This window comes from Lissotriton helveticus, chromosome 6 (genome assembly GCF_964261635.1).
Source record: "Lissotriton helveticus chromosome 6, aLisHel1.1, whole genome shotgun sequence".
In the NCBI taxonomy this organism is placed as follows: Eukaryota; Metazoa; Chordata; class Amphibia; order Caudata; family Salamandridae; genus Lissotriton; species Lissotriton helveticus.
In genome coordinates this window covers 16,845,654-16,859,435 of record NC_136067.1, presented here as the reverse complement: position 1 = coordinate 16,859,435, position 13,782 = coordinate 16,845,654, and the positions used below count along the sequence as shown (strand labels likewise).

Here is a 13,782-nt window from a genome sequence, read left to right as displayed (position 1 = left end):
GTTGGTAGAGAATTGTTTTGATTTGGGTTCTGGTCAACGTATTTGTAAATATATTTTATATTAAATGAAATGAAAACAAAATGCCTGCTAGAGCTGTACATAATAATCTTGAGTTGGTAAATATTCCTTCTGAACTGATGGATTTAAATACTTATGAGTCTATTGTTATTCAATGTGTGCATCCATTTCAGGCTATTGTTCGTATGGAGCCTAAGACAGGGAAATTGCCTCCTTCAGATTTACAGAGAGGATTAAAGGGAAGAGTTGTATATTTGCCTCTAAATTTAAAGAAAAATATTGAAATAATTGGTGTAGAAAATGTGGAAGAGGAACCTCTAGTTATTTTAGTTAATGGTGTTCCTATGAAGAGTAAGAAAATCTGGCAAGAATTAGTGGATGTTAGGAAAGTGAAAAAGGCAACGTTGTATTTGGTAAAAAATAATCAATACTATCAAAATGTATATGTAGGAGAAGAGGAAACAACTTTAGAAGAGGACAGTGATTTGCGAACTGGACAGATTGAAAAAGTGGATGTGTCCAGAACTGAAGAAATTTATGAACATTATAGTGTGTATCCACTTCACTCTAAAGAAGTGATGGGGAATACTATTGAGTTATTCCAAATAAAAGAAGCGAAAGGAAGTCCCATTAGAGTATCGGAAGAAAGCTTGGAAGCTCGTTGTTTCCCACAGGCAAAGGTGGACAATATGATGACCGACATGTGCAGATTCCTGCATCTGAATACCAGACATCAAGATTAAATGCAGAAGATCCAAGGTTTCACCAATGTATTCCATATTTGTTTCATCTTCTGTTTGAGAGTGACTTGTCTGGACTTTCTTATGCAGTGAACCATATACTAAAAAGTGGAGTACATCTGCAAAATGTTTCGGCAAAGGACTATATGGATAAAGTCCAACAGAAATAAACTGTTTTGGAATCTCAGCTAATTAATCTCATGGCATGTCAGCGTGGTACTAATGAGTATTGGTACCGTCGTCATGGGGAATTGAAATGTATACTAAGAAACTTAGGAACTCCTACATGGTTCCTTACTCTAAGCTGTGCTGAGTATGCTTGGGAAGATTTACTTCAATTTCTTCGAGAGGCAAATGCAAACATAGAAAACATAGAATACAAGACACCTGGAGAACTGGGTTCTTTTGATCCAGTTAATGTATGCAGGTATTTCAATCATAGATTTGAAGCTATGATGTCTTTTATCACAAACAAAAAAATCCTCCTCTTGGAGAGGTTCTGGATTTCTTTTGGAGAAAGGAGTATCAAGCAAGAGGTGTTCCTCACATACATATGCTGCTATGGATCAAAGATGCCCCCAAATTTGGAACAGATTCAGATGAAACAGTGATGAGTTTTATTGAACAATATTCTACATCTGCTGTGCCAAAAAGTACAGAGCAAAAGAATTTAAGACATCAAGTCTTACGATTCAGACCGATCGTTGTGGAAAATACTGTCGTCGAAAGTACAAATCTAAGGATAAGTTCTACACAAAATGTCGTTTGGGATTTCCACGTCCAGTAATATCAAAAAGAAGAGTGAACAATTTTATGTCATCTTTGCGACATACTATCACAAGAAAATCCCCCAAAAATACCTACAACTTAAGAAGAAATGAAGAGTCAAAATACATAAATGACTATAACCCAGTCATTTTGTCCATGTGTAATGTTAACATGGATATTCAATATGTTGCAGACAACTCCATTTGCTGTGGCTCGCTATGTAACGTCTTACATTACTAAATCTGAAAAGACGGAACTAAAGGAAATGTGGGAAGAAATTTCTAATGAAAAGAGCCTAGGTAAGAAATTGTACAGCTACAGTTTGAATATGTTGTCTCATCGAGAAATCGGAGCATATGAATGTTCAGATCGCTTATCATCTGCAAGTCTATACCATCTATAGAACAACCATTTGGGTGAGTTTAGGTCTTGCAAGAACACGAAACCGAGTTTTGAAATCTGTACAAGAAATTGAATATTTAGCAGAGAGAGAACCAGACAGTACAGAAATTTTGAAGACTAATATGTTGGATACATACTATCCAAATAGAAGTAATCGAGAACGTTTGTCTCTATGAATTACTGCAAAGCTATACTTTTCAGAGGAATATTACAGAAGATATCAATAAAGGAGTATATGCTGTGAATGGATCTGAAGGATGTTTAGTGAAACAAAGAAAAGGACATTTGATTAGTCACCGAAAACTGAGTTGCGAAACTCCTGACAAAAGGGAATTTTACTCTTTAGCTCTTTTGCAACTCTTTAAGCCATGGTGTGCAGAACTGGAACCACTTGGAGATTTTCACAGTTATGAAGATTCATTCAACGCAACTAAAAATACTATAGAATGTCCTGTTTTTACTAATTATCGGAAAATTTTGAACGACGAAATACAGCAAGAAGCTGCAATTGCAGCAGAGATTGCTACAGACAGTTCTCAAGACAGTCAAAGTTCTGCTTCATTGAGTCAGGACCCACTAGGATAACCAATTATCCAAAATGAAGCAGCAACTGCCATGGATGAGGTGGAAACAGCAATGCAACAAGCTCAAGAGGATGTAATAAACTTAGAAGAATTGGAAAAACAACTAAATGTTGAGCAAAAACAAATATATGATCAAGTGACGGAGCAGATTGAGCATGGTTTATATCATGAGAAAAAAAGAGAGCTCATGTAAATCATTTAACTCTGTCCGCCTGTGCGTGAGTGGAGAAGCAGGAACTAGAAATTTTTTTCTAATTAAATGAATTGCAACTTATCTACAGAAAATAACTGAGTCGTCACTTTCTTGTGTTGTTACTGCTCCAACTGTGTTGGCACCACATAACATTAAAGGGATTACTTTACATCGTTTATTGATGCTGCCAGTAGAGCATGAAAATAAATTAGAATACCACGAGCTATCTGGAGAAGCTTGTTGTGAAGTTTCTAGAGTCTTGAAAAAATGAAACTTATCATTATTGATGAGGTAAGCATGGTATCAAATTTAATGCTTGCCTTTGTGCATTTAAGAATGCAACAAATCCTTAAAACAGAGTATGATGTGTTATTTGGAGGCAAACAGGTCATAGTTTTTGGAGATCTACTACAGCTAACTCCTGTAAAGGACAACCAGTATTTAAAACAGTTACACATGAAGACACCAGAAAGTGCCTAGGAAGCATTGGAAATGTTAATATTTGGTCATATTTCGAATATTCAGAACTCATTACAAATATGCGACAGGCAAAGGACGCTGATTATAAAAGTATTCTTGAAGATATAAGAATTGGAAAAGTGAGTAAACATGGCAAAGAAGCTTTACAGGTATGATTACTTACAAATTTGTTTCCAAACGAAAATATTGTACCAGAGAATATATATAGAAAAATTGCAGAAAAGTATCAGCCCCGGGCAAGGTACCGACATCGCCCTTCTCATGGCAGTGGAGGAGGCCAGAGCACTCTTAGACGAAGGGGGATCAGTGGCAGTGATCCTCCTCGATCTTAGCGCGGCCTTCGACACCGTCAACCATCAGCTCCTTATCCAACAACTTAGGAGCGTCGGCGTCGGAGGAATGGCTTTGTCCTGGATAGCGTCCTTTCTGAGTCAGCGCTCCTTTCAAATCTGGGAGAATAACACCTGCTCCTCCGACATCCCCCTCCAATGTGGCGTGCCTCAGGGCTCTTCCCTGAGCCCCACATTATTTAACATCTACATGTCCCCCTTGGAGGAGGTTGTAATTCCGTTCGGAGTGAGCATCGTCAGCTATGCGGACGACACCCAGTTAGTGGTATCCCTCTCGCACCCTAAACAACAACCTGCAGACCTTTACAACTGTCTCACGCAGATACAAGGGTGGATGAACAGATCGTCTCTGAAGCTCAACGGAGCAAAGACTGACATTCTCCTCCTTGGTCAGAAGGGACCCACTTCACTCCAAAACATCTGGCCCCCCTGCTTAGGCCCTCTCCCGGATTCGAAACCAGAGGTGAAGAGCCTGGGCGTCTGGCTCGACAAAGAGCTATCATTCACAACACAGGCACAAAAGGTTGCCGGGATGTGTTTTGGGCTGCTCAGGTCAATTCGGAAGATCCTGCCCTTACTCCCTCTCAACTCCCAAAAACTTCTGATTCAAGGCCTGATTCTCTCCAGGCTGGACTTTAGCAACTCCATTTATCTTGGGGCCCCGGAGGCAACCCTGAACAAACTTCAAAGGGTCCAAAACACAGCGGCCCGGATCCTCACTAACACCCCCGCCAGAGTCTCGGCCAAACCAGCTCTGAAGCGCCTCCATTGGCTCCCGGTGAGAGAACGGGTAAAGTTCAAAGCCCTCTGCCTGGCACACAGGCTGACCCAAAATACTGGCCCCCCAGGACTAAAAAAATTTATCAAATCCTATAAAGCCCCCAGATCCCTCCGATCCGATCAGGAACATCTAATCGTCATCCCTAGAGTCAAAAAGGCTCGAACTGGAGGCAGGCGCTTCTCGGTCCATACCGCACGCCTCTGGAATGCCCTCCCTTACCATCTGAGAACTGAACCTATCTACTTAAGGTTCAGGAAGCTACTGAAAACTCACCTCTTCCCTTAAACTTCCCTCTCCCCCCCCGCTGACCCGCCAGGGGTACTGATCCTAGCGCTGGGATACCCACGGGTGACTACGCGCTCTATAAAATTAAATAATAATAATAATAATAATAATAATCAGCGATATGCTTGATGCCAACTCTGCAAGAATGTTCAATATTCAATGAAAAAATGTTAAAGTTAAAAAATCAATAACTTATAAAACTGGAAGCTATTGATAGAATAGAGCATGAAGGAGCTACTATTATTTTGTCAGAAAAGTTGAAGTCAAAATTGGATTCTTTAGAGAAATCAATATCTAAAACTGCTGGTTTAGAGAAGAATCTATATGCATTTATAAATTGTCGGATAATTTTATGACGTAATTTACATGTGGAAAGAGGTTTAGTAAATGGAGCAATGGGTAATATTGTTGATTTTGTGAATTACCCAAATAGAGATGACATTGAATTTTTGAAAATCAAATTTGATGAAATTGAAGAAGTACAACAATTGAGTCGTTGTTCAGCTCGATTTTTGCTTGTAAAAGATTTCTATGTCCGCCAAAAACAGTTTCCTGTTTGTTTGGCATATGCGGTGACTATTCATAAATCTCAAGGTTTAAGTGTAGATAGTGCTTTGGTGAATATTGGAAGTACTGTGTTTATGGCATATGTTGCTTTATCTTGAGTTAGAACTTTATCTGGATTATACTTGATTGATTTTGATAAGACAAAGATTAGTGCAGATGTAAATTGTGTAAAACAGTATAATAGGTTAGGAAGAGAACATGCTCCCAATTTACCTCAATATCCTTTATTTGAAAAGCGTGTGCTAGGTCAAAAAATAAAATATGAGAAAAATTGTAGCGAGGTTGTAGAGAAAAGAAAAAAACTAGATGAACCAGTGATAGTAAGCAAAAAGAAAAGGATACTATTGAAGAGGTTGTTAGTTTTCAGTTTGAAAACAGTTCTGGTGTCAACTGCTATGCTAATGTAGTGGTTAATGTCGTTTTTTTCTTGAAACTTTGCAACAACAAATTGTTGAAAATCGGGACAAAAGATTTTGTTGTTTGTTGAATTCTGTGTTTGAGAAATGTAGTAGTGATTAACCTAAAATAAAAAGTGTTTCTGATATTCGAAATATTTTGGACATATATTCTGGTTTAAATCAATTTTCACAGAATATTCAGCAAGATTGTCAGGAATTTCTAATGTATATGCTTGTTGTATTGCAAGATGAAGGTATAGATATTGAAAATCTTGTTGGCCTTTCTTATTAATGGCAACATGACTGTGACAATTGTTCGTTTTCAAGTAGTAGTAAAATAGACACTGAAAGATTGATATATTTGACTTTACCAGACTGAAAATCAGTGTCATTTAATAATCTAGTTAGAGAAGCAAATCAAAACATGGTCTGTACCCAATGTACCTCACAAATGTTATCAACATTATTTATACAAGGATATGGACAGTATGTAATTTTAATGCTGCAACGATGCAGACCTGAGGGAAGAAAACTGAGAACTTTAATAAAAAAATTTGTGGCTTCTCAACTATCAATATCAGGAAAAACTTTTGTAACTGTAGCAATTATTTTCCATGATGGTCCTTCTACAACATCAGGACATTACACAGTTTATTTGGAATGTACAAAAGGCTGGACTCATTATAATGATACTAAATTGATTTTTAATCAACGTTTGCCTTATGACTTACAAAATTCTTACCTAGTGTTTTTACAACTAAAATTTTAGGGAAAATAATTGGCCTGGGAAAATGACTGCTGTTAAGAAAGGGTAGTCTGGTGTTGAAAAGTACTTTGTGAGTCAGGGTGATCAAGTTAAAAAAATTCTTGTAGTTGAAGTGGAGGTAGTGTAAGTGTATCAGATCGTGTGTGATGTGGCTATCACAGGAGATGTTGATCATCAGTGAGGCAGAGGTGTTTTAGATTTGTTGTAGTTGTTGTAGATGTTGGTGACATTTTTTATTCCCTTGTAGAGGTTTCTTTTAATGGTATACACCTCCTTGCTAAGATAAAGGATTAGCAGAGTGTCATTGGCATACCAGATGATGTTGAGATTCTGATAGCATGCTAGTTGTTTAAGGTTCTATGTACATGACAAATAGCTTTGGGTGGAGGTATAACCATTGTTAGATGGTACAAAATATGTTGGTGCTTTTGATTCAGAAGGTTGGGAAACAGAAGCTTAAGAGTACTATTAAGTAACTTCCAAACTGAGGATTTTACACATACTATTTGGCCATGCGGAAAAGTATCTGAAACAAAAAATGAATATTTCGGGTAAATGTTGTTAGCATATGTTTGTACATAACTTTATTTAGAGTGTATACAAAAGAAGTAATAATGTTTTGTTACTTTGTGATTGTTGGAGATGTCCCATATTTATGTAAAGAAATTGCTGGTCCAAAGAAAAACATTTAAGATATGTGTTTTTCTAATTTTTACATTATTAATTAAAATGTTGAATGGGTTTTTTAAAGACAATCTTATTGATTGTCTTTTTTTTGCCCGCTGTTATATCATGAGTACTATTGAACTCACTGTTTTCAGTGAAATTCAATACATTCTGAGAACAGCAAAATAAGATACATATCATATTGTACAAATTATTTTGTGTTGTGAAATATATATTTTAACTCAATTTTTTCTTCTCTTCCACAGATACTATATTTATAAATAAATGTATTATTAACTTGTCATTACTTATAAGGTAAGTATGACAAACAAAAATACTTTTTCATCACTCTCTTACTTCTCTTTCCCTCTTTCCCTTTCTTCACTTTCTCCCTTACTCCCCTTCCTTTACTCATCTTATTCCCCTTCTCATTACTCCCCTTTATTCACCTTTACACTCCTTCTCTCACCATCAGTACCCTTCCCTCACCCTCACTCACATTCTCCTGCTCCTTCTTTCCCCTTTCCGTCCCTCACTTCTCTTTCCTTTCTTCCTCCATCACTACCTTTGTCTTGCTCTATCCCTCACTCTCTTCTCACTCCCCCTCACTCTCTTTCCTTCACACCATCCCTCACTCACCTTCACTCACTCCCCTTCTCTCACTCCCTCACTCCCTTTTGCTCTCTCCCCTACCTTTATTCCCTCCCTCACTCCCCTTTCTTCCATCCGTCTCTAAATCTCTTCCTCTGTCTCAGTCATTATAACTGCCTCACTCCCTCACAGTCCCTCTCTTTCTCTCTCACTGTCTCCCTCTCTCTCCCTCTCTCTCCACCACTCTTCCCTTTCTTTCCTCTCTCTTTCCATAAATCCTTCTCTCTCACGCACTCTTTTTTCCTCTCTCTTAATATGCTTCCTTTTCCCTCACTCCCCTTCCCTTACCTCATATCCCTTCCCTCACTGTCACTGCCCTTCACTCAATCTCACTCCTCTTCCACCACTTCCTGTTCTCTTCTCTGTACCTCACTTCCATTCTCTTTCTCCTGCTCCCATTCCCTCACTCACTCTCCCTCACTCCATTTCTGTTTCCTTCACTCCTACTTAATCTCCTTCCTTCTCTCTCATTCCCTTTCATCACCCTCATTCCCCTTCTCTTACTGTTACTGCCTTTCACTCACCCTCACTACTTTTCCCTCACTCCCCTTCCTTTACTCCACTTTCCTCACTCCCTCACTCCATCTCACATACTCCCTTTCGTTCACTCCCTCCCTCACTTTTTTTCCTCCGTGTTTCTCTCCCTGTCTCCCTCTCTCTCACTCACTCTAACTGTCTCACTCCCTCTGAGTCCCTTGCTCTCCCTCTCTCTCACTCTTTCCCTCTCTCTCCCTTACCCTTAATCTTCTATCCTCTGTCTTTCTACCACTCCTCCTCTCTCCCTCACTCACTTTCCCTCTCTCTTAATTTTCTTCTTTCTCCCTCATTCCCCTTCCCTCACCCTCATACCTCTTCCCTAACTGTCACTGCCCTTCACTCACCGTCACTCCCCTTCCCCCACTCCGCTTCCTCCTGTCGGTATTTCTCACCCCTTCCCTTTCCTGCTCCCTTTCCCTATTCCCCCTTGCTCTCCTTCCCTCACTCCATTCCTTACTCCCCTTCCCTCACTCCCCTTCCCTAACTCCCTCCATCCCCTCACTCCCCTTCTGTCTCCCTCACTCCCATTCTCTCACTTTCCCTTACCCCCTTTTCTCATCCTCATACCCCTTCCCTCACCATCACTCCACTTCCCTTACCTTCACTCTCCTTCCCCTGCTCTACTTCCCCCTCTCCGTCCCTTACTCCCCTTCCCTGTCTCCGCCCCCTCTCCCCTTCTCTCACTTCCCCTCCCTCGCTCTCCTTTCCTTTCTGCCCTTCCCTTACTCTTTCACTCCCCTACCCTTAGTCCCCGTCTTTCAGTCACTCTTTGACTCCCCTTTCCTCACTCACCATACTCCCCTTTCCTCACTCATTCCCTCAGTCCCTTCCTCCCCTTCTCTCAGTCATTTCAGTCATTCATTTATACAGTATATAAGAAATATAGCTCTTCTTGGAGAAGTGAAGTTAGTTCTTAGAAGAACTGTTTTTATATTTTTGGGGGATTTTCTGTAACAAAAAATAAACAGGTAACTAAAAACTGCTCAACAGGAACAGGAACAAAAATAATAAAAGAAAAAAAGGTAATGGCGGGAGCATCTGTGCTGCCTCTTCTTTTACACAATCAAATCAATGCTTTGCTCTCCATAACATAAAAGTTTGTTGCAATAGTTCAACTTATGTTCAAGTCTGCAAAATCCGTCTGGATATCTGGAGCAGTTGAAGATGGAGATGCGCCCAAAGAAGATGTGCTGGGGACAGCAGCTGCAGGATTTTCCCTGATGTGTTGTGTAGATGCCCGAGCATAGTTGTTGGGATGTAGAATTTTGAGATGACGAGTCATACTCGCAATTCTGAACGAATAATGTTTGGAAGCATCACCTCTTGAGAGGAAGGTGCCACAGATTTTACAAGTAACCTTGGAGGCATTTACCTTTTTTTGGCCTTCTGGGTAAGTAAAAAACTTCCATACAAAAGACTCTTTTGTTTTCTTTTGTTTAAGCTGTTCAGGCAAAAACTCCACATCAGAGTCTGAAGATTGCTGTTCTGCCATTTTCAAAGCACGGAGAAAACAATGTAGATGCTTCTCCCAGGAAAGTGAAACAGATTGTGAGGGAAGTGGGTGGGGTTTTTGAAGATTTGGAAAAGAAACTACTATAAACCAATCAAAAGTGTTGTTTTCGAGTCTCATGACTTTAGGTGCGCGCAGGGTGCGATCATGTTGCACGACTGTTGCATATGAATGACGTTTTACCTGATTTTCAGAAATGCTTTTAAAGCTAATATACGGTTCTTAAAAGTCAAAAATACTATTTTTACAGTTATGTCACAGAATGTCTTGGGTTATTATGTACATTACATTTACATAAATGACTTTTTGGAATGAACACATTTTCATCGAGTGCAGGCAGCGTGCGCGCATGCGTGCGGGCAGCGTGCGCGCACCTATAAAACACAAAAAAGCCAGAATTATTAAAAAAACAAAAATTAGTAAATAATAATACATAAATCAAAATTAAAATGTAAGTATTGTAAAAAAAAAGAACATTTGTATAATAACAAATAAATATAATAATTGATACATTTTAAAATTAGCATTTAAAAAACCTTTGAAATTCCCTTAAAAAACCATAGGTTTCACACATGTTATAGTTAGGAACTAGCATTCAATAAACCTTTGAAATTCACTGAAAAAACCATAGGTTTCACACCAGTTATAGTTAGCTGGACATTTTACTCATACAAAAGCATTGACATTCCCCCGTTATAGTTAGTTGTACTCACTATAACTCGCGCGCCCGCAATCCACTGCTGATGATGTCACATATTACATCATTCATGACATGGTCAGTGACATCACTGATGACATCACTGATGACATCTCAAATGACATCACTGATGACATCATCCATGTGACAATGAAAAACACCTCATCACACACTAGTATAATATTTCATCACTCTTTGTAAAATAGAAAGTGCCATATTTGAAACCATTGACACACCAATAGTAATTACTAAACACCCACTCAGTGATTTATAGATCTATACCCACATCTAATCACTTACCTATAGATTCAGAGTTATGTGCAGTGAATAATTAACAGAACACTATCAAATATACTTATACGCCTATTCCAACATTACACACCAGCACACATTGTATTCACTTACAAAGACATCCTTCTGACTCATGCAAACAATTGATTATACTTACATTTACTCATCTACACACTTATACAAACATCACTTCATCTATTTATATAGATAGTAACACACTTAGTGTGTTATAAAATCACTATTATAAGTATACTGTAATCCATATAGTGACTCATACAATCACTAAGTCTTAGGCACACTTAGTTAGATATAACTGTCACATACACTGCTTTTTCTTTCAAGTTTAATGGAGATGTACCATTGAGAGAAATATTTCATCACCACCCACCCATAAACATATACACTCACTGAGAAAATTGTTATAACATGTAGTCTTAACCTTATATACCTACTGAATGAACTATTCACACATTTTTGGGCAATCACACCCCCCCCACCAAACCACATAGACATTCATTTATCCATACAGATAGTCAGTTAAGAAACCAATAACAAATATAGTCTTTAACCCCTCGGCTGCGCCGCCGATTTTGCGGAATTGCGGCACTTCCGCAAAATGGGCGGGGCCGGGTCGGCCATTGGCCGACGGCAGCACCAGCGAGGTAGAGCAGCCGTCGGCCAATGGCCGACGGCAGCATGGAAGGGGTTAACATAGCAATTAAGACAAAGCAATGAAGACTTTCACACAGTTTAGTAACTACACGTTATATATAGTGAGACTCTACAAATTAGTCAAGGAAACAATCAATAACACTGTTACTAAATCCACCATCCACACATTTATATTTATGTAGCCACTCATTCTTCTATGCAAAGTAGTGTATTTATAATACATATTTAAATATCAAAGCAAACCACATTCACTGGATGATGTCAACAGTGATGTCATCAGTGATGTCATTTGAGATGTCATCAGTTATGTCATCAGTGCTGTCACTGACCATGTCATGAATGATGTAATATGTGACATCATAAGCAGAACATCGCAAACGCAGGAATACAAGTGACAGATTTTCATAACTAAGTATTTCTCACTCTATGTCACGTAGAGCAAGTACTTCTGTAAAAAAAAAAAAAGAAAATTGATGGAATTACATTAATTTGGGGTTGCAGCGTTTTCCACATAATTATGCCACATATTCCATAATCTGCTCTTTAATTCGCAGATGTTGACACAATAAAGTATGCTTCTAGCTTAAATGGTTAAAAAGTTACTAAAAATGACGCAATCTGTTGCCATTCAGTGAAAGACCCTTTGTAAAGTTTGACTGATCCCCTTTCTGTTCCTTATCACTGTATTTGGGTGCTAAAATGTACTAATAAGGGAAAACCTTTGCCCAGACAGTATTAACCTGTGTAAAAAATACAAAATCCCGAAGCAATGCCATCACAAAATGTAGGCACTACGCTGCATAATTTGCCTTTTCAAGCAGCATAATATAGTCAGTCCTGCCGCATAACTGTGTCCTTCCCGGCTACATGATTCCAGTAGTCATGTTCATAAATCATGCAAAAAACTACAGCACCCTATTAAATACCATATATTTGTTACAATACTTCAGATATGGACAATCAGGAAAATCTGTTAATGCTGTCTCGCTCTGTGGCATGCAATAGTATGAAACAATTAATATTAATTTGCTGCTCTCTTTCGTTAGTAATATTATGCTAAAATACAGTTTCTCAAGATACACAGCTCCTTTTGCATTTAAAGAAGTGGTAGCATCTTTATTTACAATAAGATACATACACACCCTATTTTCACATCTATGGAGGAAGCGTTTAGTAGACTTAATATCTCTTACTTCGGGCAGCTAATCATATTGAATACAACTCCTCTGAGGTCACATTCTTTCAAATCATTTATCATACAGAGAGTTTCAGCATGCCTCAAGACACAGATATAATAGACCTGAAAAAAAGTATTACTTTAATGAATATCTCCTACATAACCAAACCTGTTGCATCCATATCCATGGGTAAGACCAGCCTGAATCCACCCACCTTCTTTCCCTTCCCACTGTGTACCAACCTTCTCTGGATTTACTTCTGGGGCTTCTACTACATCCATTTGTAACCTGATCCTCCTGATGTTTACATGGCAGCAAACCGCCTGGTCCTCATTGGTAACTGACTTCTGTGCGTTAATGACTCTAGGGCGATAAATATTCAATTGGAGGATACCACCCCACTGGCATAATGACTAAGCAAACAATAAAATTAAATATTGTAACAGCTGAAGAAGAAGGGAGATGCAAGCAGTATGAAAGAGGTATAAATGGAAAATAGAAACCAAATACAACTAGATGGGGAGTCAGAAAACAATTTAGACACAGAGAACGTACAGGGAAAGAGCATTAAAATAAAGAGAAACAAAAAAGTAAGACGAGGAGCCCCTGGAAAGCTAGAGAGGAAGTACGCTGCAAGAGGACTGTTAATACAGATAGCCTTAAAGAATGAGTAAAATAAACAAAGAAAGTCAGCACAGAGGGAGGAAGAAAAACGCAAAAGAGACAAGCCAAATTGAAGAAGATGCATGAAGCAGGAAAAAAACGGATCGAACCAGAAAAAGAGTTAAGGAGACGGAAAGAGGTCACATTGAACGAAATCAGAGACAAAGTGAGATATATAGCACAGATAGTAAGATATAACAAACAAGTAATACTTTAAATATCACCAACTCAGAACTTACATATCCTCACTGGGTGCATGCAGTGCACATCACTCCCCAGAAATAGAATAATTAAACTGATAGACCTATGAAAGGGGAAGGTTAATCGGGGATTACTACACCAGAGACTGGATCTTCGTATGGGGGTTAGGAGAGCACAGGGTTGGTATGCACGTTTCGGGTAGGTAGAGGGACTTTAGGGAGAAGGTGGAGAGTTGCTTTTTCTTTAAAATCCCTTTAACGCATTTAAACGCAAACATCAACAATGTAAGTCCCAGGAGAGAACTCACTCACTCTGCATATCCTGTGTCCCACTGGAGAGGCCAGTCCTTGGTTGAGGAAGATATGGGTCTGAGGCCAAGACTTT

At 38.8% G+C, this 13,782-nt stretch overlaps 1 long non-coding RNA gene across 4 annotated transcripts in view; it reads right to left on the bottom strand.

The window, feature by feature from the left end:
- Positions 1-12,785, bottom strand: part of LOC144761192 (uncharacterized) — a 132,791-nt gene extending 120,006 nt beyond the window's left edge. For all 4 annotated transcript variants that reach the window (XR_013595615.1, XR_013595618.1, XR_013595616.1 and 1 more), the window contains exon 1: positions 12,703-12,785. This is a non-coding gene — a long non-coding RNA (uncharacterized LOC144761192). The remainder of the gene's footprint in view (positions 1-12,702) is intronic.
- Positions 12,786-13,782: the final 997 nt, after the last annotated feature.